The following is a 24,220-nucleotide window of genomic DNA, read 5'->3' on the forward strand; positions in this document are numbered from 1 at the left end:
GAAGTCAAAGCAAAGCAAAATGAACTACCAAACAAAGTTAATCTAGAGGTAGAAATTGATATGCTTGAGACTGAAAATAATAAGCTACAAGTATAGAATCAGCAGTTAACATTAGAAATTACTAGACTAACTGAACTGATTCAAATTTGGAATTAGTACTCACTCACATTAAGTGCAATACATGAACTACAGAGAAAAGGTAATGATAAAACTGTTCTAGGTTTTAAAGAAGATAAAAGTAGTTCTGAGATTGATACTAGGCCAAAATTTAATATGTGCAAAGGAAAATATATCATCTTTGTCAAATCCAATCGGATACATGAACAAAGCAATCTCATTTACAATAATGACAAAACTGTTGAAAATAAGAACAATGGCAAGAAGTTTGGAATTGCTTATGTGCCACATAGTTACTGTGTGAGAAAACATTGGAATTCCAGTAAAAAAAAAATAAAAAATCTCTGGAAAACACAACCACAAACCTTACGGAAATCAAGTTCAAAAAAGATACAGACAATGTTATATTATGAAAAAGGAAAAACCATATACTTGATACCATACTTTTCAAGCACACTCTCGATCATATCATTCAAAACCAAATACATTTTATGGCACACACAAACTGCACAAGACATCAACTTTATGGGACACACTCAATGATCTACCTGTCAGGTTAATCAAGTTGTGGGTTTCTAAAGTACTAATCATTACAGAACCCACAAAGAAATGGGAACCAAATTCCAGTTCGTCTTAAGTGTTTGCAGGTGACAGGAAATAAAAGAAGATCGATTAAGGGAGAACTAAAGTAAGGGAGAAAATCAACTCGTTGCAGAATATTTGCTGAAATGTTCTCAACTGCTCCAAGATCAATTCGAAAATTCAAAAATGGCCAGCAAGGAACAGAGACTGGATGAAATGACACGAACAATAACTAGGCTTTCTCATCCATATCTTCTATTTTGAGCATCAAATATTATTTATTTAAGCTTTATTATTATCTGTTAATGTATCATTAAGCATTAGGATTGAAATAAAATAATTATACGCATGAATAAATGAACAAAAATAATGAAATATAAATTAATTTTATTCATAGATTAGTTTTTACAATGTCAATCTCCCATTCAACTTCCATTATCTAGAAGGACGTCTAGGTGCTTACCACACTTGAAGATGTGTCATGGAAATATGGAGAAGAGGATATCTTGTCCAGTGTTTGAAGCCCTTTTATGAACATTAGAAGGAAAACACCTTCGGGAGAGAAGACGTCTTCAGACTTGGACGTACCAAGCCGCAACATGAACTTTCTCTCTATTCTAGCCATTCTTTGGGTTAATGCTGGCGGAGAAGGTGAAGCTCTGTATAACTGCAACTTCTCCACCTTTGACTTGGTGGACATTGTCTTCAAATGAACAATCCTTTCGCATTATCTCTTTATATTCTCCATAACTGCGTTGCTTAAGGCTCTTTCAAGATTGGTATGAAGAAAATTTAAAACTTGTTTAAATCTATGGAGTTTATATATCTTTTATAGATATGATTAGGATACAAAGAGTCATATACGTTCACTTTTTCCCATAATATTTTAGGTTACGAAGAGATGCAATAAATGTTTCTAAAAAACGTGAACTGGAGTCATAAAAAGAAAAGTTATCAAATATCAGTCTCAAGGGGAACTAGTCAAGAGAAAATACAAAGACCAGTTAAGAGAATCAAATCAAATCTTAAAAGAATTCTTCAAATAGATCAGAAAATTTACAAGCTTGATGAACTGATTAAATTTGTCAAGAACCAAAAAGGAGAAAATTGTTGGAACAAGATTTGGTGTTTGACAAACTGCTTTAGAGAATTATTCAAACTGGTTCACATCGCGAGATATAATAGATGCAGTCGAGTCAAAATATAGTAGAAGTAGTCCAATCAAATTATCTTCACTTGCTTTCATCCAATTGATGAGCCAATTCATAGTTCTATTATATATATCACAAAACTGATCAAAACTGCTCATATACTGACTTCTTAGTCAAAATGACTAAATGTAGACTTCTCAAACAAAGTGGTCAGGTGTCGACTGCTTAGTTCAACCTCTTTACACATTCCAACCATCCATGTGATATCCCGTATTTTTAAACATTTTCAAGAATAATTATGCGGAAAAATGTAGGAAATTTTTTCAAATACAAAAGTGCAGAGCATGCATCGCGCTAGCAAGTTCAATAAATCATGCTTGAAATTCAAATGTATAATTAACACTTAAACATTCCCATGACTCTAATTTGCATAAAGTATTTGATACAAAGGATGCAACCCTACAGTCAACGACCGGATCTTATACGGGCACGACAAAAAATACTACTTACAAAGCAAACCTGAACCGACAATTAAAATCTTAGAAAAACAGACGAAACATGGGTTTCAATAAAATAAACTAAGTGCGGAAAAATACTTTATAAAAAATTCATGAAACCAAGCATAAAATTATCACAATGAAATAAACAACATGAAAGGTTAAAACATAAAATCCTTCAAATCCATCGCCACGAGACCGTTATTGAAAATACTAAATCTAAACTTTTCTTTAACATTGATCATTAAAGGTCGTGCATCAAACTAGTATAATAACAAAAGAACAATAAATATATGCAATTTCTTCTCGCTTTAAAACGTCAGAGATTCGAACAGTCTTTCCATGCAATGCTTTCGCCTCTTGGACTCTTCAGCCTTTCCACCAAAGATTTTATTTCATTTAAATCTCAAATCTAACTGCACCAATCAAGCATAGTGAGTCTAAAGACTCAAAAAGATTATACATACATTTATCGTATATGTAACATAAAACTTAATGCAATAGCATATCATAAACATATCGTAAAAACTTGTCATTTAAGGGTGATGAGATACATGTAATTATGGCAACCATCATTATGAGCACATCATTGGTTTCCCGTGATCACGGATTTGTTGTACAACAAGCATATGGCAGCGGCCATTTAAACTTTCATTCTTTGGAAAGGCCCCTACGGAGCTCATCTCGGAGTACTAATCCCGTGAGCACATAGTTTGGAAAAGCTCCTCCAGAGCCATCCCGGAGTACTAGTCCCGTATTTCCACCACAAAAACACATACAACATCAAAATATTTTTCATGCATCATCATAACATCATCATACTTCCACATCATAAACATTGTCGTCATAAGAATTTTCTTCATAAACTTTCTCATAACTTCATTATACACATCATAAAATATTTTCATCATAAAACCATTTATAGTTCATGAAACATAATTCTAAATATCTTAAAATCATCATGTCATCATGAACATTGAAAATAACTTGAAACTCAACATGCCATGCTCTTGAAATCTTTTCATGCTTGAAAATCATGTGTGCTAATTAAATAAAAAAGAGTACATCATCTGTACATGCATAAAATTTCATGATTTCATAATTAATCATAAATTTCGTGAGAACATACTAGTATATAACGGTTTATATAGCTAAACTAATCGACGTGAGTTGTTCTTTCCATTTTCGACATTAAAACTTGAACATTGTTGCATAGAAAATCTTAAAAATACTTAAAAAACCTTATAATATCATAAACATGAATTTAGGACTTCAATTACGTAAGAAAATATGCCCGGGGCAGAACCCCAGGAGCTGGGGAGCCCAAAAATGGGCTCCCTGGCGCTGCCCGTGCCCTGATGCCGGGCCTGCTTCCTGCAAATGTAGGCAGTGGCGCAGGGTGCATAAACTCATTTTATTTCATTGTTTTATGTTTTTTTAGATCTCTTTTCAAACCTAATCACTCACCCATTGAAACTTATGATCAAACACATGAAAAAATTCAAAAAGCTTCAAAGGATTCACCCAAAACATCCATATTCAAAATATTTATGTCTAAACTTTTGATTAAAAATACACACACCAAAATTCTCAGATTCACACATATTTTTCATCAAATCTCAAAAATCTTTTGACGAAACATTCACTCGTTGGAACCTATATTTCCCACATGAAAAATCTTGAAACATAAAAGGATTCGATCAAAAACACCACAAACTTTAAACTAAAAATACATACATCAAAATACTCATATTCAAACGTCTTTTCTCAAAGATCATTAACATCTTTCTCTAAAATCATTAACCAAATTAAACATCAAGAACGATTCATGTTTCACAATTCTATATCATGCTCTTCAAAATGTCTTAAAAGCAATACAATATACATATTACATACATATAAACATACATTTTTTAATATCAAAATATATATATATTCTCGATTGGTGGTTTCAAAAACACTTAAAACTTGTCTTTTGTCTTGGTAGTGAGTAATCGGTACCTCAAGAACTCGATCAAGTCTTGACACAAACGGATCATTGAACAATCTTTCTCCATAGGTGCAACTTGAAGATTGGGGGAGGAAAGGGTATGGAGTTGGCGCCTAGGGGAGAAGAAGATTCTCCCCTTGTACGCTAACTTCATCTTTATAAAACTAATGGGCTGAACCAACCCATTAAACAAAATTTCTAACTTTTAAAATTTCTCTCTCAAATATTTTAAAATTTGGATACGAAGCCCAACTTTAAATAATTTGCATCAAAAATATTTTTAACTTAAAAATTAAATAACATTTATCATTTTTTAATCAAAAACTGCATAATGGCCATTTACCTCTTTAAAATCTTTAAACCTCGTTCGTAAGCTCGTCTCGATTTCTTTGTCACCGAAATTAAACTCATACCTGAAACACATTAAAACTAACTTGAAACCATTAAAAATAAGACAAATATAGCATAAGTATTAATATCATAAATAAAATACATAAAAACCATTAAAATTATTTAACACGATATTTAAACATCCCAAAACATAGTTTTGAACATGAAATCTCACGCAACATAAATTGAATAACTTTTAAATCATTAATACATCACATAAAAGCATTTAATTAAACATAATTTTTTAAATCATAATTAAATAAAATTCATTTAAAATCCCTTTAGTACTCGTGAGTGGATTTATGGATTTTTCGGGCGTTACAATCCAACTGCTTGTTTATAAAAATAGAGCCGTTGAAACATTTTTATCAAAAAATATGCATAATAAAATACATCTATGGCGTATATTTATGAAGACATGCAGAAGATCAAGAGATGATTTTATACAAGAATTTACGAAGACATCAAGACAAATTTTTCGAGAGATCATTAAAGGTTTCTGGAGCACGAACAAATAAAATTGTACTATCAAGGCCATGGAGACATGCTCTATTGCCAAGAATATTTGGCAACAGTTGACCAACCCAGGTGAAAATGAGAAAACTGAGCAGGCCTATAGTCCACTGACAAAAGATATTGAAGAATCATGTTGCTCAAACGATTTTGATGGATGACAAAGGGCGAAGAAAAAACTCCCAACTGATTACCTCGGATAGGAGAAGAGGAGTTGTTCACCTATTTGAATTCATTCAAACTGATTATACTTCACTTGTTGCTTCGGTGTTAAGACGTTTTGTCTTAAATTTTATTGTGTTCTAGGAGTTTCGATATAGGCAAAGTATAAGTCTTATGATTGAAGTGGGTTATATACAAGACGTTTTATAAACCAAAGTCTTCTATAGTAACCTTCCCTGTGAGAAAAAATGGGTGACGTAGGAGCAGTTAAGTCTCCAAAAAACCATAAACATATCTCGAGTAAAGTTTTTTATAACAATTGTACTCATTCTTGAAGATTCAAGAATTCAAATGCTCGATTGAATATATTTCTGTCGTTGAAGTGATTTAATTCATTGAGTAAAGATGCATATTTCAAGCAAGAGATCGATCCTAAGAAAATGTAAGCTACTTCATTGGTGTGGTGATGGTGTTGTTGTAGAAGGTCGAATTGCATCCACAGATCCAACTGTAAAAGTTCTATATGTTCTTTTTGGTGGAAAGTTTGGGTTGATAGAGTTTTTGTAGAACATGTGGACCTAATTCTATCGAATTCTGAAATTAATTTTCTTGATGATGTGGTAGGAAGCACAATATCATGGTTTTCTAAATTTTTATTTTTATGTGAGTGATACAAATCGTACTAATGATAGATTCATAGATTTTTTGTACCGAATTTTCATTTTATGTTATTTATTATTTCTCTTACTAGATAAATACGAATTTATATTAATTAATTTATTTTTATGTTATTTTATGATTTTTCTTAAATGCGGTGATAATGATTGGATGTGGTGTGATAATTTGTTTGAGATTCGATTTCATTTTTTAAATTTGGTTTATATATATATATATATATATATATATATATATATAATATAATATAACTTTAACAGATAACTCTAGATGTCGTTATTAATCATAACGGCAGATTGCAATTCATGTCGTAATAAACTTAATAAAAACACCTCATCAACAACATGTGGTGTATGTTGTTGAAAATTTCATTTATAGCGCACACGACAGGCTATAAAGTGTTTTTAGCTTTCAACGACAGACGGTGTATGTCGTTGTTAGTTATAACTACAGTACACAATTCACGCCGCAGATAGTGTGTAACTCTTAACTGAACGCGGTGCCAATGCACGCCACAGATAGTATGTAACTCTTAACTACACACGGTGCTTGTTATTAATTTTAACTACAGCGCGTGCCGCACGCCGTGATTAATATTGACTAATTTTCAATAGCACGTGGTGCACGTCATTATTAATTTCAATGATGGCATGCGCCGCATGCTGCAGATAGTACCTCATTTTCAATGGCATGCGGTGCAATCCGTTATTAATTTCAACGACAGTGCGCGCTGCACGCTGCGGATAGTGCCACATTTTCAACGGCATGCGGAACATGTCGTTATTAATTTTAACTACAATGAGCGGTGCACGCGGTGAATAGTGACTAACTTTCAACATCATGTGGTGCACGCCGTTGTTAATTTTAACGATAGTGCGCACCGCACGCTGCGGATATTGCCTCATTTTCAATGACTACAATTTTACAGTGTGCACCACAGTGCAAAGCGCGCACATTGCATGTCGCAAAAATTTATATTTCTTGTAGTGATTATTTATTGCTCATGTCCTTGATTTTGTGTTTCTTGGACACCCAATTCAACGAGAAGAGTCTTAGGTTATATGGAATCAAAGAGAGCGGATGTTGAGACAGCAAGGGCAGTGCTTGTAGGAGCTATCTTTTTTCGGATTTCTGTTGTTATTTAGATTTAGATACTAAAGTTACATGGATTATATTGAGTTGCAGCTACGTATTTTAAACTTATTTGTTTGTTTGGGTAAAAATATTTAAAAGGACATTTAAATCCTAATAAGTTATTTTTTAAGTCTGTATGTTGGATTTGAAATCCATTCAATTATGGAAAAATTTCAAATGATTCCTTTAAATAATTAAACACCTATTAGACTGTCTCATGGTTCAACTTTGTGAAACAAAATTTTCTATTTGGGTCGTCCATGAAAACATTGTTAGAGTAGATGCCCTCCAAGCCAACTATTGGCTAGGGATTTTATTGACTCAAGTGTAATAAAATTTTTTATTTTAATATAATTACTCTTTTATTCAATTTTGGCATTTACTTTATTTGAATACCCATGCAAGATGCATAGATAAATACCTTGAATATACTATAGTAAATAAATATGAGGTTGTACATGTAATGATCATCATGAAACACATATTTTAAATTAATGTATATTCTAAATCGAGTTACTAGTCGATCGGGCCGTCAAAAATAAGGATAAGGATCGCTTGAGCTCGAGACTAGAATCTGTGATGTTGTGTACTACGTTTCATTTGTATGGACATAGAATGTTCAATCAGACATATTGGTGTTCATACGATAAGTTCACTCAACTACCCTCCCTCGGAATTCCCAAGTGGTTACCATTTATCGAGTGGATAAGATCGTGGTTATGGTTGTACATCATTAGTCCTTACGACCCGAAACAACATTAAGACTCTACATACTAGGACTGTGCTTGACTCGTTTACCGACTCCATGAGATTCTTCAGGTGGCGAGATTTGGTACAGTTGCAACACATGTAGGAGCCAGTGTATTGTAGTCGGGAATTCACCGCTCAACTATGGTTGTGGATATCATATGTGAACTTATGAGATAATAGTGCATGAAATCTCTGGCAAGAGTATGAAATGTGCATTAAGATAAAGTGGTTCCTTAGTTGCACATGCGATGCCACTATGTATTCTCAAAGATGTATCACATCATTATCGAACTTCACATGCAACCCTCAATGAACTAATAGTTGCAGATTTGATCGGGGTATATGAGATGAAAGGACCATACTATACGATAACCATGATCGATTGGTTCTTCCAAGCACAATTAGTGATACCTAGGGAATCATGGGGCGATGCAACTAACGCTCTTACCATGATTCGATGGATCCAATTAGAAATGAATTCTGACATTCTTATGATCAATGTGTTGATGCATAGAATGGGGCAAATTAGGGTAAACCCTCATAAAGGACAATGACCTAAATCACAAAGAGTACTCATGGCTAGCTATATCTCTGAACCATTGAGGGTCACACAAGAACATGTTTTCCTTGTTCCCGTTGAGATAATAAATTCAAAGAGTTGGATTTAAAATAAATAAGTTTAATAGAATTAAACGATAAGCTTATAAATGACTTTATAAGAGATTATAGAAATTTTAGTGCATTTGTCTAATTTTCAGTAGAAGTATTCCAAAATTAGCAGTTGTATTTTAGTGATTTCAGAAATCAAAATGTGCATCATAATGACAAGAATGTTAAGGTTGTCATATCAGTGATATTGGATCATCGATCAAGATTATGATGAGTGCACTGTAATTGGCGCATCATTCATAGACTTGTAAGAGAATAAGCCCATCATGTAAAATAATTAATGTCTTAATAGATTTAATTAATTTTTATCCTAGTTGAACTTGGATTAAAGGGGCCCATGATGCATTCATGTAAATGTATATACATTGATATATATATAAATATTATATATATATATATATATATAGATATATAAATATATAGAAATTTTCAGTTGCCCAACCAATGATGTCCAACTCGTCTCCAACCACTAAAACCCGGTACCGTGTTTTAGTTATGAGAAAAATAAAAATAAAAACAACTAAAACCCGATAGTGGTCAGAGATGAGCTGGAGAAATATTGTTGGGCAACTGAAAAGTCCTCTATAAATATATACATATGTATTAACGTGCATGTGTGTACGTGCACATGTATATATCTTGATATATATATACATATATATGTATATATATATATATGTATGTATGTATTATGTGATCTATATATATACAGATATTCTATACTACACAACAATTGTGTGTACCATGGTAGGCACCGGTGAGCTGGCGCCCACCTGGCACACACCTCAATTGTTTTAAATTTGTTTAAAAAATTAATTAAATACGCAAACAATAAAAATTCAAAAAACACAGAAAATTATTCTTCTTCTCACAGCCCCTTTGATCGCTACTCCAGAAATCACTCTCCACCACGCCGTCCAATCTCCGCCGCCGTCGCCGAGGCTTCGGTGAAACTTTTACCAAGGTTTGCGCTGATTAATTCTCACTCTCTCTCGATTTGTTGAAGTTTTTTTTTCAAGTTTTCTAGTTGGTTCTTCAAATTATTTTTGTTCTTTTTGTGTGTACAATATGAAGATTTTTTTCGATTTCATATTATTTTCTTTTTTTTTTAGAATTATTATATATTATTTTCGATTAGGGTTTTTATTAATGGATTTTGGAAACTATTGACAATTACTTCTCCCTTGGAGCCATCAAGGCCAAGACGTTTGAGTTGTATCGGCGCGGTGATCGTGTTGAGTTGTACGGCTATCCTTGGAGCCATCAAGGCCAAGACGTTGAAGTGCTAGTGGATCCTTGGTTAATCGATCTTAACCAAGAAGGGGAGACGTAGACTATTTATCGTCAAACTTCCATAAACATCTCTTATCCCTTTTATTTACATTACGTATTTATTTACCGCACTTATTATTAATTGCTTTAAGTCTTCCGCTTGCGTACTAACATAATAACTTTAAATTGCTAAAGTTTTCAATAGAACCTGAATCCCCCCCATTAGGTTCTAACAAGTGGTATCAGAGCCACCTTTTTCAAAATATTTTCAAAAAGGTTCTTATGGCAAATCTAGCGAGCGACTATGCTCAAGGGCAATCAATAAATCGTCCTCCTCTTTTCAATGGCATAAACTACGGATATTGGAAAAACCGAATGTCCCTATATATCCAATCCGTAGACTATGACCTTTGGAAGGTTACTGTGAAAGGTCCCTACATACCTACTAAAGAGGTTGAGGGTGTCAAAATTCCTAAGGGAATGGTTGACTTTTCTAAGGAGGATATGAAACTTATATCTCAAAGTGCTAAAGCCATGAATATTCTTCATTGTTCCATAGATATGAACGAATAAAATCGGATCTCGATGTGCTCATCCGCTAAAGAGATATGGGAAAAGTTGGAGATATGCCATGAAGGGACTAATCAAGTCAAAGAGACGAAGATCGATCTACTCCAACTCAAATACGAAACATTTGAGATGGAAACCAATGAGGATGTTGACACAATGTTCCGAAGGCTTACTCAAATCATCAATGAGTTAGCCCAACTTGGAGAAAAGTATCCATCCAAGCAAGTTTGGAGAAGAGCTCTACGCGCCCTACCCAAGGAGTGGGATGCAAAGAGGACTGCCATCATTGAGTCCAACAAAGGTGACACCGCATCGTATGATCTTGATCAACTCCATGGGACCCTAAAAACCCATGAGTTGGAAGTATCTACAAGGAAAGAGTCAAAGAGAGAGGATGAAAAGACCAAGGCAAAGGGGATTGCCTTATCTACCCAAGTCGAAGAAGAAGATGATGATGATATGGCACTCTTCGCAAGAAAATTCAAAAGATTTATGCGAGGAAACAACTTCAAAAAGAAGACGGACAAGGAAGTTACTTGCTACAACTATCAACAACAAGGGCATTATGCAAATGAGTGCCCTCTCAAAAAGAAATCTGACAAAGGAAAGAAGAAAGCACTTCTAGCCACTTGGAGTGATAGCAACGATGACGAGGAGGAAGCTAACATTTGCCTCATGGCTAAAAGTGATGACATCGTCTCCGACGACGATGACGAGGTACCTTCCTATGACAAACTACTACATGCATATAAACAAATGTTTGATATGGCTAAGTCACTTAGAAAGGAAAATAAAAACCTTAAAAATGAATTAGAAACTAAGGGGCATGAAAACGTAAGATTAAATGATGACATAGCCCACTTAGAAAAATCTTTTAATAAGTTCAATGTCAGTAGTAATAAATTGAATAATCTACTTAGCATGCAGAAATGTAGTTTTGATAAGGGTGGAATAGGGTACGGTAAGAAATCAATAGACTTTACTAGTCTAATTGCTAAAGCAAAAATGAGATCACCCCCTACATGCTCTTATTGTTGTAAAATTGGTCATGCTAGATATAAATGTAAATCCTTGAGATTTCAATATGATCAAAAGAGTTATATGAAATGGAGGCCTAAGAGTACTTAACAACTCATCAGTTGGCATTATGAGATCATGATCTAAAGGAGTTAATCATAGACCGGTTTAAACTGCCTTGACTTGCGACTGGTCTTCCTGATGAACACTGCTCTGTCCAAGAAAATAGGTTTTAAAGAGGCCATAGCCCTACCTACTACTGGGAGCACTCTTAGAAAGTGGCGATGATGTTGCTATGAGAGACTGAACTCTTAGAAGTCTATTTTGTATCTCTCTTTTCTAACATTGTGGACCCAAAAGAACTAAAGGGTACCAAAACCAATTTTTACAGAAAAATAGGAAAACTGTTCTCCCTAGCATATGGTATCTAGACAGTGGATGTTCTAGACATATGACGGGAAACAAAGAGCTACTCCAATCCATCAAACCAAAGGAGAAGGGATCTATCACCTTTGGAGACAACACCAAAGGAGTTATCGAAGGAATCGGCTCAATAGGTATTTCTAAATCCTGCTTGATTGATGATGTACTCCTAGTGAAAGGGCTTAAACATAATCTACTAAGCATAAGTCAATTGTGCGATAGAGGTTATGAAATCAAATTCACTCCCCAACACTGCACTATATCACTCATGACTGACAAATCCATAAATTTCAAAGGATATAGAAGTGAAAATGTATACAAGGTTTCTTTAAATAATTTATCTTTATCAAATATTAAAAGCCTTGTATCCTTGAATGTTGATGACAACATTCTTTGGCATAGACGACTAGGTCATGTTGGTCCTAGTACCATAGAAAAACTTTTTAAACTTGATTTAGTTGTTGGTATGCCAAAACTCAATTTAAAATTAGATTCTGTTTGTGATGCATGTCAACTTGGCAAACATACAAGAGAATCTTTTAAAAGCAAAAATTTTGTATCAACTTCTATGCCCCTTGAACTTCTCTACCTAGATCTATGTGGTCCCTCGAGGAACGCTAGCCTAGGAGGAAAGCTTTATGCATTTGTCATTGTGGATGATTTTTCACGTTACACGTGGACATTGTTTTTAGCTCACAAAAATGATGCCTTTGATTATTTTAAAACTTTTGTCAAATGAGTTGAGAATGAGAAAAATCTTTCTATAAAACAGATCCGTAGTGACCACGAAACTGAATTTCAAAATGAGAATTTTTCAAACTTTTGTGAAGAGAAAGGCATCGGTCACAATTTTTCTTGTCCTAGGACTCCTCAACAAAACGGGGTCGTTGAGAGGAAAAATAGGACACTTGTGGAGATTGCAAGGACCATGATATGTGAGCATTCTCTACCAAAATATTTTTGGGCTGAAGCAATGAACACTGCTTGTTACATTATCAATCGTGTATCAATAAGGTCAATTCTCAAGAAAACTCCATATGAATTATGGAGAGGGAGAAAGCCTAACATTTTATACTTTCGAGCTTTCGGTTCCAAATGCTATATTCATAATAATGGTAAGGACAACTTTGGCAAATTTGATGTCAAATCCGACAAAGGTATTTTTCTTGGATATTCTACTACAAGTAAGGCTTTTAGAGTATTTAATAAACGCACTTTACTTGTTGAAGAATCAATGCATGTAATATTTGATGAATCTATGTCTATAGTTCCTCGTAATACTAACGATGATGTAGAATTACTCGAAGAAGAGATGTCCTCCTCAAGCTTAAATGATATAGATGTTTCTGTTGAGGAAACACCACTTCCGAAGGATTGGACGCTTCACAAAGATCATCCTATGGATCTTATCATTGGAAGTCCTTCGAAGGGAGTAACCACTCGCTCTTCAATTAATAATATTTGCAATCATCTTGTTTTTGTTTCGCATGTTGAACCTAAGTGCATTGATGATGCTTTATTAGATGATTCATGGATTATTGCTATGCAAGTTGAGTTGAATGAGTTTAGACGTAATAATGTTTGGAATCTTGTTCCTAGGCCGCATGATAGATCTATCATTGGTACTAAATGGGTGTTTAGGAATAAACTTGACGAGCATGGTACTATCACTAGAAATAAAGCTAGGCTTGTAGCTAAAGGATATAGTCAAGAAGAAGGCATAGATTATGATGAAACTTATGCGCCTGTTGCTAGACTAGAATCTATTCGCATGCTACTTGCTTTTGCTTGCTCTAGAAATTTCAAGTTATTTCAAATGGATGTCAAGAGTCCATTTCTTAATGGTGAATTGAAAGAGGAGGTTTACATTGAACAACCTGATGGCTTTGTTGATACTGCTTTGCCTGATCATGTGTTTAGACTTAACAAAGCCTTGTATGGATTGAAACAAGCTCCTAGAGCCTGGTATGATAAATTGTCTACTTTCTTGCTTTCAAATGGTTTTTCAAGAGGAAAGATCGACATTACTTTATTCACCAAGAATGTCAAAGATGATTTATTAATTGTGCAAATCTATGTTGATGATATAATTTTTGGTTCTACTAATGAAACTCTTTGTCAAGAATTCTCTAAGTTGATGCAGGAACACTTCGAGATGAGTATGATGGGAGAACTTAACTATTTCCTCGGATTACAAATCAAACAGTGCAAGGATGGGTTCTTTGTGAACCAAAGCAAATACATCAAGGAGATTCTAAAGAAGTTTGGGATGGAGAACACAAAATCATCATCCAAACCGATGAGCACAGCAATCAGACTCGACAAGGATGAAAATGGTAAAACTGTAGATCAATCTTCCTTTCGTAGTATGATTGGATCCTTACTTTATGCTACTGCTAGTAGACCGGACATTATATTTAGTATTTGCTTGTGTGCACGATTTCAATCATGTCCAAAGAAATCACATTTGTTCGCCTTAAAACGCATTTTCAAATATCTTTCAAATACTTCAAATCTCGGCTTGTGGCATTCGAAAAATTCTTTTTTTGATTTAAAAGCTTACTGTGATGCCGACTTTGGTGGATATAAGGTGGACCGTAAAAGCACTAGTGGAACTTGTTTTTTTTTAGGAAATTGTTTAGTTTCTTGGTTTTCAAAGAAACAAAATTGTGTTGCGTTGTCAACGATCGAAGCCGAATATATGGTTGCCGGTAGTTGTTGTGCGCAAATTCTTTGGATGAAGCATCAATTGCTCGACTATAGTGTATCTTTTTTAAAAATTCCTATTTTCTGTGACAACACAAGCGCCATATGTCTTACAAAGAATCCGATTCAACATTCGCGCACCAAACATATTGACATTCTTCATCATTTTATTCGTGAACACATCGAACGAAATGAAGTTGAACTTCAATATGTTGACACAACTAATCAAATTGCTGATATTTTTACAAAACCACTAGATGAAAATACTTTTATTCGTTTGCGTGGTGAACTTGGCATGATTGAGTTGTAATCGCTTGTAGACATAAGTTTAAATTTAATGTCATATTAAGGGGGAGCTTAATATTAAATTCGAGCAATTTAATGTTGGATAATACAAATTAATTGTATTTATTCAAAGTTATAAATCTCACATTTTATGTGAAATTTATGTGTTGCTTTTTAGAAATTATATTTCAATTATCTTGTTTTGCATTTACTTTTCCAGTCTTTTTGATTATCACAAAAAAGGGGAGAATTAGTTTGGTTAAATATTTTAACTAAGGGGGAGAGTTAGTTCGGTTAAATGCATGGAGAATAAAATTGGTTATTTGATAAACATTCTCTTCTTAGCTAATTGTTTAATTTAGGGGGAGTTTTATTCATGCAATTATATTGTGCAAATTTAAATTGTTTATTTAATATTGTACATTTATTTCTCCTATTTAACCAAGTTTTGTGATCATCAAAAAGGGGGAGATTGTTACGCCTTAAACGCATACAAATCTCGTGTGATGAGATTAATGTTTTTAATGCATTAACAAGTCTCATAATATTATGTTTTGATGATTACAAAACTCGGTTAATTGTTACTAACCATTTAAAGTGAGATTTTGCAGATTAGATTTATTGACAAATAAATTATTGGAAGTTATTTTGAATCTATGAATGTATTTTTGAAGTCTCAATTTGCTCATATAATGGACACAATGTTATGTGGATGTCATGGAACATTGTTAAGAGATATTTAGAAAAAGACAAGAAGAAGTCAAAGTATAGAGCAGCAACTTCTGAAAAATACTGGAAATTTTCTATTACTCAAATCGGATCTCCACCGGTCATAATCTAGATAAAGCAGTGTTACATGTACTATCCAAATTTGAGAGCAATCCAACGGGTAGAATGAGCGATATGAATTTTTTCATATATGCTGCACATTACCCACTTCTGCAAGGAATGAAACCATGCAGATTCGATTTCAGAAAATAACTGGGAATGTTTGAGAAATCTAAATCCAATCTTCACCGATCAGATACAAGCTTATGATGTTATCAAGCTTCTGTCCATATTTCAGGTCAATCCAACGGATAGATTGCGACATATAAATTTTTCAAAGTTGTTGCACAGAACAAGTTTGAAAACATGATGAAGTGACTTCCGAAAAATACTGGGCATGATATATTCGTTAAAATCAAATCTTTACTGTTTCGAAAGAATATCCAGATGTTTTAAAGCTTTGGTTTAAATTTCAGATCAATCCAACGGTTAGATTGTGAGATATGATTTTTCCATAAAATCCGCTCAGTGCTGGAAAAAAGTAGGCAACGGCGCCGAACACTTTTTGTCACTCCTTGACTTCTCAACACACGCCTCATGCACTCAAATCAGATTCAAATCTTTGCCAACTATAAATAGAGGCCATCCAAGGTCATTTGGAGACATCCCAACTCATCTCTTCTCTCCTTTGCAAGCAATTTCTCTTTATCAAAGTGTGTGTGTGATATATTCAAATATTTGAGAGTGTTTGTAAAAATAGTTTGTGAGTTGGTTGTGCTATTGTTGTAAACACTTGAGTGTGAAGCCAAGTGTGTTGTGCTATCGTTGTAAGCACTTGAGTGTGAAGCCAAGTGTGTTGTGTTGAGGCTATCCTTGGAGCCCTTAAGGCCAAGAGTTTGAGTTGTATCGGCGCGGTGATCATGTTGAGTTGTAGGCTATCCTTGGAGCCATCAAGGCCAAGACGTTGAAGTGATAGTGGATCCTTGGTTAATCGATCTTAACCAAGAAGGGGAGACGTAGACAATTTATCGTCGAACTTCCATAAACATCTCTTATTCCTTTTATTTACATTACGCATTTATTTACCGCACTTATTATTAATTGTTTTAAGTCTTCCGCTTGCGTACTAGCATAATCGCTTTAAATTGCTAAAGTTGCAAATAGAACCTGAATCCCCCCCTCCCCATTAGGTTCTAACATAGAGTATGGAGGACCTGAGCGTATTGGTTGTAGGGGTGTGCAACGGCCGGTCTGGTTCAATTTTACATAATTATGGTTTGGTTTTTCGGTCTACGGTATTTTAAATGTCTAATCCGAAAACCAAACCATTTAATTACGGTCTGGTTCGGTTTAATACTACTACGGTATGGTTTACACGATCGGTTTTGCGGTTTTAGAAACAAATTTAATTGAATAATTATGTATCATTCTCCGAGTTATAAATTGGTAATTTAAATTCAGTTTTATATAATTTTTAGTTAGGTTTTATGTGTTTACAATTATAAAATTTGATAAAAAAAATTTTTTATCGCTTTTCCAATTATGCCAGTTATACATTAAATTATTTTAAAATGTATACAATTATCTTATAATAAAATTTTTAGTAAATTTATAATTAGTCATACAAATTTAATGCATAAAAAATATATACAAATAAATATACAATAATTTATATTTGAATTATTAAAATTATATTCACCAATCAATAGTTTAAATATAAATAAAACATTTATTTTATTAAATTATGGTTTAAACGGTCGGTTTGGTCTCAAAATACATAAAACCGTAGCCAAACCATAATATTTTCGGTTTTAAGTTATAAAACCAAAATTACAAATCCGGATTATGGTTCGATTTGGTTTCCGGTTTCTTCGGTTTGGATTTTTGGTTTTTTTGATTTTGACCATATTATGCACACCACTAGTTGGTTGCACAGAAAAAGATATTAGAAACAGTGAGAAAACCTTAAGGGATGAACAAAAGGGTATCGACGCTGAAACATTGATTTAGTATTTTGCATCTGAGAAAGAGAAGTGTTCGTATTTTTTCTTTGATTATGAGACTGATTCGGACAGCAGATTTACTCGGTGTTTTAGGGCGGATCCTGTATCAAGGATGACAAACAGTATATTTGGTGATGTAGTGGTGTTTGATACGACATATAACACCAACAAATATGGTATGATTTTTGCACCATTTGTTGGAATTTATCATCATCATCAGACAATCGTTTTTGGTTGCGGATTTCTAAGTGACGAGAAAACTCAGTCTTTTGTTTGGTTATTTTCTACAACTTAAATTGTAATTCATCCAAGTGTAGGTTGTCTGCAAGTAATATACTCGTGAGTACGAGATTGATCCACGGAGAGGATGTTGTAAGTTTAATTTTAGCAATGATATATTATAGATGAAAATATTATTATAAAACTTTAAATACAAAAATTAAAAAAATTGTCAAGGCTTCAAAGGTTCATTGTTGGTTTATTTAAGATTGCTTAACAAAAATAAATAAAAGAAACTAAAATAAAATAAAAATAAACATAAGAGAATAATTAAATATTTATACAAATATATCATATAATATAGTTCCCACTATATTAATATCAGATTAACCGATATTTAATACATGGTACCCATAATATATATATAAATGCATAAATATAAATTGACATAAAATTAAATGTTAGATCAAATCACAATATTTCATTTAGAACAACCGGCAGAGCCACGCTATTGTCTAAATAAAATATATGACCTTTTTTATGTTAGATGCGGAAAAGTAAATGTTAGATGCGAGAAAGTAAATGTTAGTTGCGGAAAGGTAAATATTAGTTGCGGAAAGTAAAAGTTAGTTGCGAAAAGTAAAAGTTAGTTCAAATCACAATATATTATTTAGAACAACCGACAGAGTCACGCTATCGTCTAAATAATATATATGACTTTATTATAAATAGATACATATATTTATAGTATATAATTATTGTAGTATTTATTGTATCATATTTGACAACAAATCAAGGTAACCACATTCAAGGTACCAAGCATTTGATGTAAATAGATAACAACAAATCATCCAAAATTATACCTACAAATAAAGATCAATTAGTAAAAATAAAAATAGAAAAGAAAAGAATATACAAAATATAAACAATCTTACTTGACCAATAATGAAACCTTTTCACCTTGACATAAAAAGATTTAGCTTTCCATGAACATGAAACTCAAGAATAAAGATAAAAGAAATTTCATACTTGAACTTGAGAAACTTGCACACTCAAACTTTTATTCTCAAACACACAATATTTATTTTACAAATGAGGAATTCTCTACACTATTACACACTACAAAGCTTATACAATACATCTATTTATAGGCCAAATGAGTGCAAGGGTCCAAGACTCATTAAATATGGAATAGTAAAGTTGGTGGGTGCTTGTCTCCTTGAATGTCAATACATTGACCCAAATTTAATTGGCATGTTTGATGCCTTAGACTTCCGATTTTGCTTCTATACAAAACATATAACACGTAGCCCTTTGTCTGTAGATGTGTTTTGACAACTCATTCACCCCTTTTGGATAAAATATGTAATACTTATGATATTTTTACTCCAAGCTGGTCATAGTAAAAGTAAATCTGTCTCCATTTTGATGTTTGATTATTTTGATCATCTTAATGAAGTTTTTGGAATTTCTTGTCTTCTACAAAGTTGAAGATGCCTCTTTTGTGATTCTACAGGATTTGAGATTACTCCATTATGACCTCTGTAGCTTGAGTAATTTTATTTTTACCAAACCTGCGCAAACCGTAAAATACAACATTTTAGTAAAACATTTAAATATAAACACATAACACTAAAATAATAAAAATTCATAATTTTAATTAAACTTTAATTTTAAAACACACTTTTTAACATATAAATATTTACAAATTTTAAGTTTCATCACACCCCCAAACCGGCTAATTACTAGTCCCTTAGTAATAAAATTTCATAAAATCACAAGTTAGATTTTTATTCCTTAATATATATATTCAAATTTGCAAACTTTGAAATTTTAGAACATACTTGTAAGAAGATCATATGTTTATTTATAAATCTTGATATCAACTAATATATTAATATATAATTGGATGGGGTATACATATATATTTCACACAATATCAAAATATTAAATATATATAATTTTTTATATAAATATTTTCTAAAAACTTTGAGAATAATATAATCAAAATGATAATAGAATTAATCTTTTTCATAACATGTATATCTTTAGGAATTTTAATGTAAAAGTCTCAACTCCATATTCTCTCGGGTTATGATATTTTTTTTTATATATATATATAACTGGTTTTCACTCATGGAGTTGGAAGAAAATTATACACTCATTGAAAATGGTTAATATGTAAAGCAGACAATCAAATAACCTAATATTGAAAATAAGATAGGATAATTTACAAAGAATAAACCCATTTTGTTTTTATTTTTATTTTCTTTTTTCTATTTTTCTCTTTTTTGGCTTGGCTGCAAAGTTGTTTTTACATAACCAAATACTTTCAATAAACTTTGAAAATGTAACATATTTTTTTTTCAAAGTTTATTTATTTTTTTATTTTTTATGAGGTAAATCTATTACATTGATAATTATAGTAGAGATATTAATACTCTACATCTTTACAATCAAACTTCAAACAATCTTTGCAGCCAATTTTCATATGCACAATATTATTTATTTATTTTTTTAAATGGGTTTAATCTAGTAATCAACCATTTCTTAATAATCAATAAAAGCTTATAAGTTGTTTTCTCAATTCTCACCTCTCACTCACAAAATTTATGTGAGTAAATATTGCACTTTTACAAATTAATTCCCTCAATTATACATGTTATTATTCATTCAATCAATATCACTTTAATTATATACTCATAAAAGTTTTAGAAAATATGTTATTTGAAAACACACAATGATATATTATTTATAACTTATATCCCATCAATTACATATCTTCTATTAAATTGATAAAAAGAAGAATAAATAAAAATCTATACAAAAGACTTCATTTTCTTAGTAGTTTGCAATTTAAATATATACGAAATATTAAAATCTAATCTATTGTGATAATATGATAAATAAAAACTAATGCGTGCCAGGAGTTTTTGACTCCTTACTCTGCCATTGAAAAAGGAAAAATATATATTATTATAGAAATATTTTTTTTAAAAAAAAAATTTTAATTTTTTTTTTTAAAAAAAAACCCTCCCCCAAACCTGAATATGACATTTTTTTTAAAGAAAAATAAAGAGTACATGATGAAAGATATATCATCTGGAATTTATTGAAGATGAGGAACAAACACAAACCATTTCGTGATATGTTGAATCAATGATCCAGTTTTCTTTTCTTACTGGTTGGTTGAGACCAATTGATCTTTGTTATAGCCGAATCAGGTTGATGAACAAAAGCTTGGAGATCATCAATTAATTGGTCTTCATTCGAAGCAGAGATGAGCATCCTTCGTGAATTTTCTGAAATAAAATTTTGTTCCACGGCTACATCAAGAAAAGTCAACAAACCATCATAATAGTTATTGATATTCAACAAGCCAATAGGTTTATTATGGATATTAAGTTTTGCCCAAGAAACAACATAAAAAATTTCTTCTAAAGTACCAAAACCACCAGGTAAGGCAATAAAAGCATCAGAATTTTCTATCATTTTAGTTATTCTCTCGTATATTGATGAAACTTTCAACTCTTCCCCAACCGTAACACCTATAATATTTCCTTCAGCTAAAGCTGTAGGAATAATACCCAAAACCTGACTACCTCCAAGATGAGCTACTGTTGAAATAGATCTCATTAACCCAATATTGCCTCCTCCGTAAACCAAGTGAATTTTTCTCTCTGCTAAATTTTTTCCAAGATTAATTGCTGCATCAACAAATATTTCATTCTTTCCAGTATTAGAACCACAAAAGACACAAATATTTTTCAATATTTGTGAAGAAGATCCTGTCATGTTTTTTTTTTCTTTTCAAAAATATAGAGAGAGTTGAGTGATTTTATAAGGAAAACAAGGAATAAGAAAGAAATAGGAATACAGATGTGAACAAAATGATGAAAATAGTAAAAAAACAATAATATATAATAATAACATGCATGCGTATAAACAGTGATGTGATTGTGGCTCACAGTGTTCCTTCAATATTTATGAGTCGAGGGTTGGCTTACCATCCAATTTTCTTATAAATTGGCAAATAGGATCTTTTTTAGTCAGATTCCCAAGACCGTTACCATGACGCTGCGCTTGGAATAGTTTCCATAAACGGAGAAGTTGACCTTGAACATCTCTACTAGAATGCGTCTCAAGAGTCAATGAGATATCATCTAATGACTCTTTACTCAGCCCATTCTTAATGAAATCAATTTTATCTTGTCTATTTGTGGAAACATATCCCAAAGATCTGCATTGTCTATTACAAGTCCATCTGGCACAATTATGACAAACATCTAACCTTTTAGCCCTTCTTTTCTTCGCATAAGTACTTTTTCCTAGTCCAGACATATTTCGAACAAGTAAGAATTTTGGAACTTCACCACCTAATCGAACCTTGGCTTCAATTATAAGACGAGTATCCTCTGGGATTCCTTTTTGCATAATCATTCTCAATCTTTCACATCTGCCTTCATAAATCATTCTCAGAACTTTTTTAGAAACAGATGGAAAATATTTACCAAGTTTTTTGATAGCTTCATCCATAATATATATTCAATTATTTTGGGAAATTGAAATAAAACCGACTGAAAGTAGTCACGGAGTACCGTTATCCGCCACTTAACCGGGAAGTGAACTCAATTCTGCAAAAATAAAATAAAAATATAAGTAACAATTAAGTTGGATCATATAAAGGCATAAACTCTTCATTAAGAACTTCATTTTCTATAAACGGTTTAAGTCTTTGCCCATTAACTTTAAATACATTATTATTTTTAGAATTTTCAACATCAACAGCACCATGAGGATAGACAAATTTAACAATAAATGGTCCAGACCATCGCGATCTAAGTTTTCCTGGAAACAAATGCAAGCGAGAATTATAAAGTAAAACTTTTTGTCCGATTTCAAAAGATTTTCTCATAATATTTTTATCATGAAATGCTTTTTTTTTCTCTTTATAAATCTTTGCATTTTCATATGCATCATTTCTTAATTCTTCTAGTTCATTTAATTGCAATTTTCTTAATTTAGATGCATCATCTAAATTAGTATTAAACGCTTTAATTGCCCAATAAGCTTTATGTTCAATTTCAACAGGTAGATGACAATGCTTTCCAAAAACTAATCTATATGGTGACATCCCCAATGATGTTTTAAATGCAGTTCTATATGCCCATAATACATCACTTAATCTTAAAGACCAATCTTTTCGATTTGGATTGACTGTTTTTTCCAAAATTTGGTTTATTTCTTTATTTGCAAGTTCAACCTGACCATTCGTTTGAGGGTGATATGGAGTAGAAACTTTATGTGTAATACCATATTTTCTTAACAACGAAGAAAATGATTTATTTATAAAATGATTTCCCCCATCACTGAATATAGCTTTAGGTATTTCAAATCGACTAAAAATATTTTCTTTCAAAAATTTTATCACAACTTTATGATCATTAGTTCTACATGCAATTGCTTCAATCCATTTTGAAACATAATCGACAGCCACTAAAATATAAGTGAATCCAAAAGATAATGGAAATGGACCCATAAAATCTATTCTCCAACTGTCAAATATTTCAATAATCATGATTGGATTTAAAGGCATCATGTTTCGTTTTGAAATTGAACCCATTTTCTGACAATTTTCACAAGATTTGCAAAATGAATGTGTATCTTTGAATAAAGAAGGCCAATAAAATCCACATTGAAAGATTTTTGCAGCTGTTTTCTTTGACGAAAAATGACCTTCACATGCCTCAGAATGACAAAATTTAATGACACTACTTACCTCATTGTCGGGTATGCATCGTCGAAAAATTTGATCAGGACAATACTTAAACAAATAAGGATCATCCCAATAAAATTTTTTGACCTCTTTCAAGAATTTATTTTTATCTTGTGAACTCCAATGAGAAGATATTTTATTTGTCACAAGAAAATTTACAATATTAGCAAACCAAGGCATAGTAGTAGCATAAAATAGTTGATCATCCGGAAAATTTTCATTTATTGGTATTTTATTTTGAGATGATTCAGAAATTATTCTTGATAAATGATCGGCTACTACATTTTCTTTTTCTTTTTTATCTTTTATTACAAGATCAAATTCTTGTAACAACAAAATCCATCTTATTAATCTCGGCTTAGCATCTTGTTTATTTGATAAATATTTTATGGCAGAATGATCAGTATAAACAATATTAGTAGAACCAATTAAATAGGATCGAAATTTATCTAATGCAAACACTACTGAAAGTAATTCTTTTTCAGTTGTTGAATAATTGATTTGAGCACTATTTAAGGTTCTACTTGCATAATAGATCACATAAGGTTTAC

Source organism: Henckelia pumila, chromosome 4 (genome assembly GCF_033568475.1).
Source record: "Henckelia pumila isolate YLH828 chromosome 4, ASM3356847v2, whole genome shotgun sequence".
NCBI lineage: Eukaryota > Viridiplantae > Streptophyta > Magnoliopsida > Lamiales > Gesneriaceae > Henckelia > Henckelia pumila.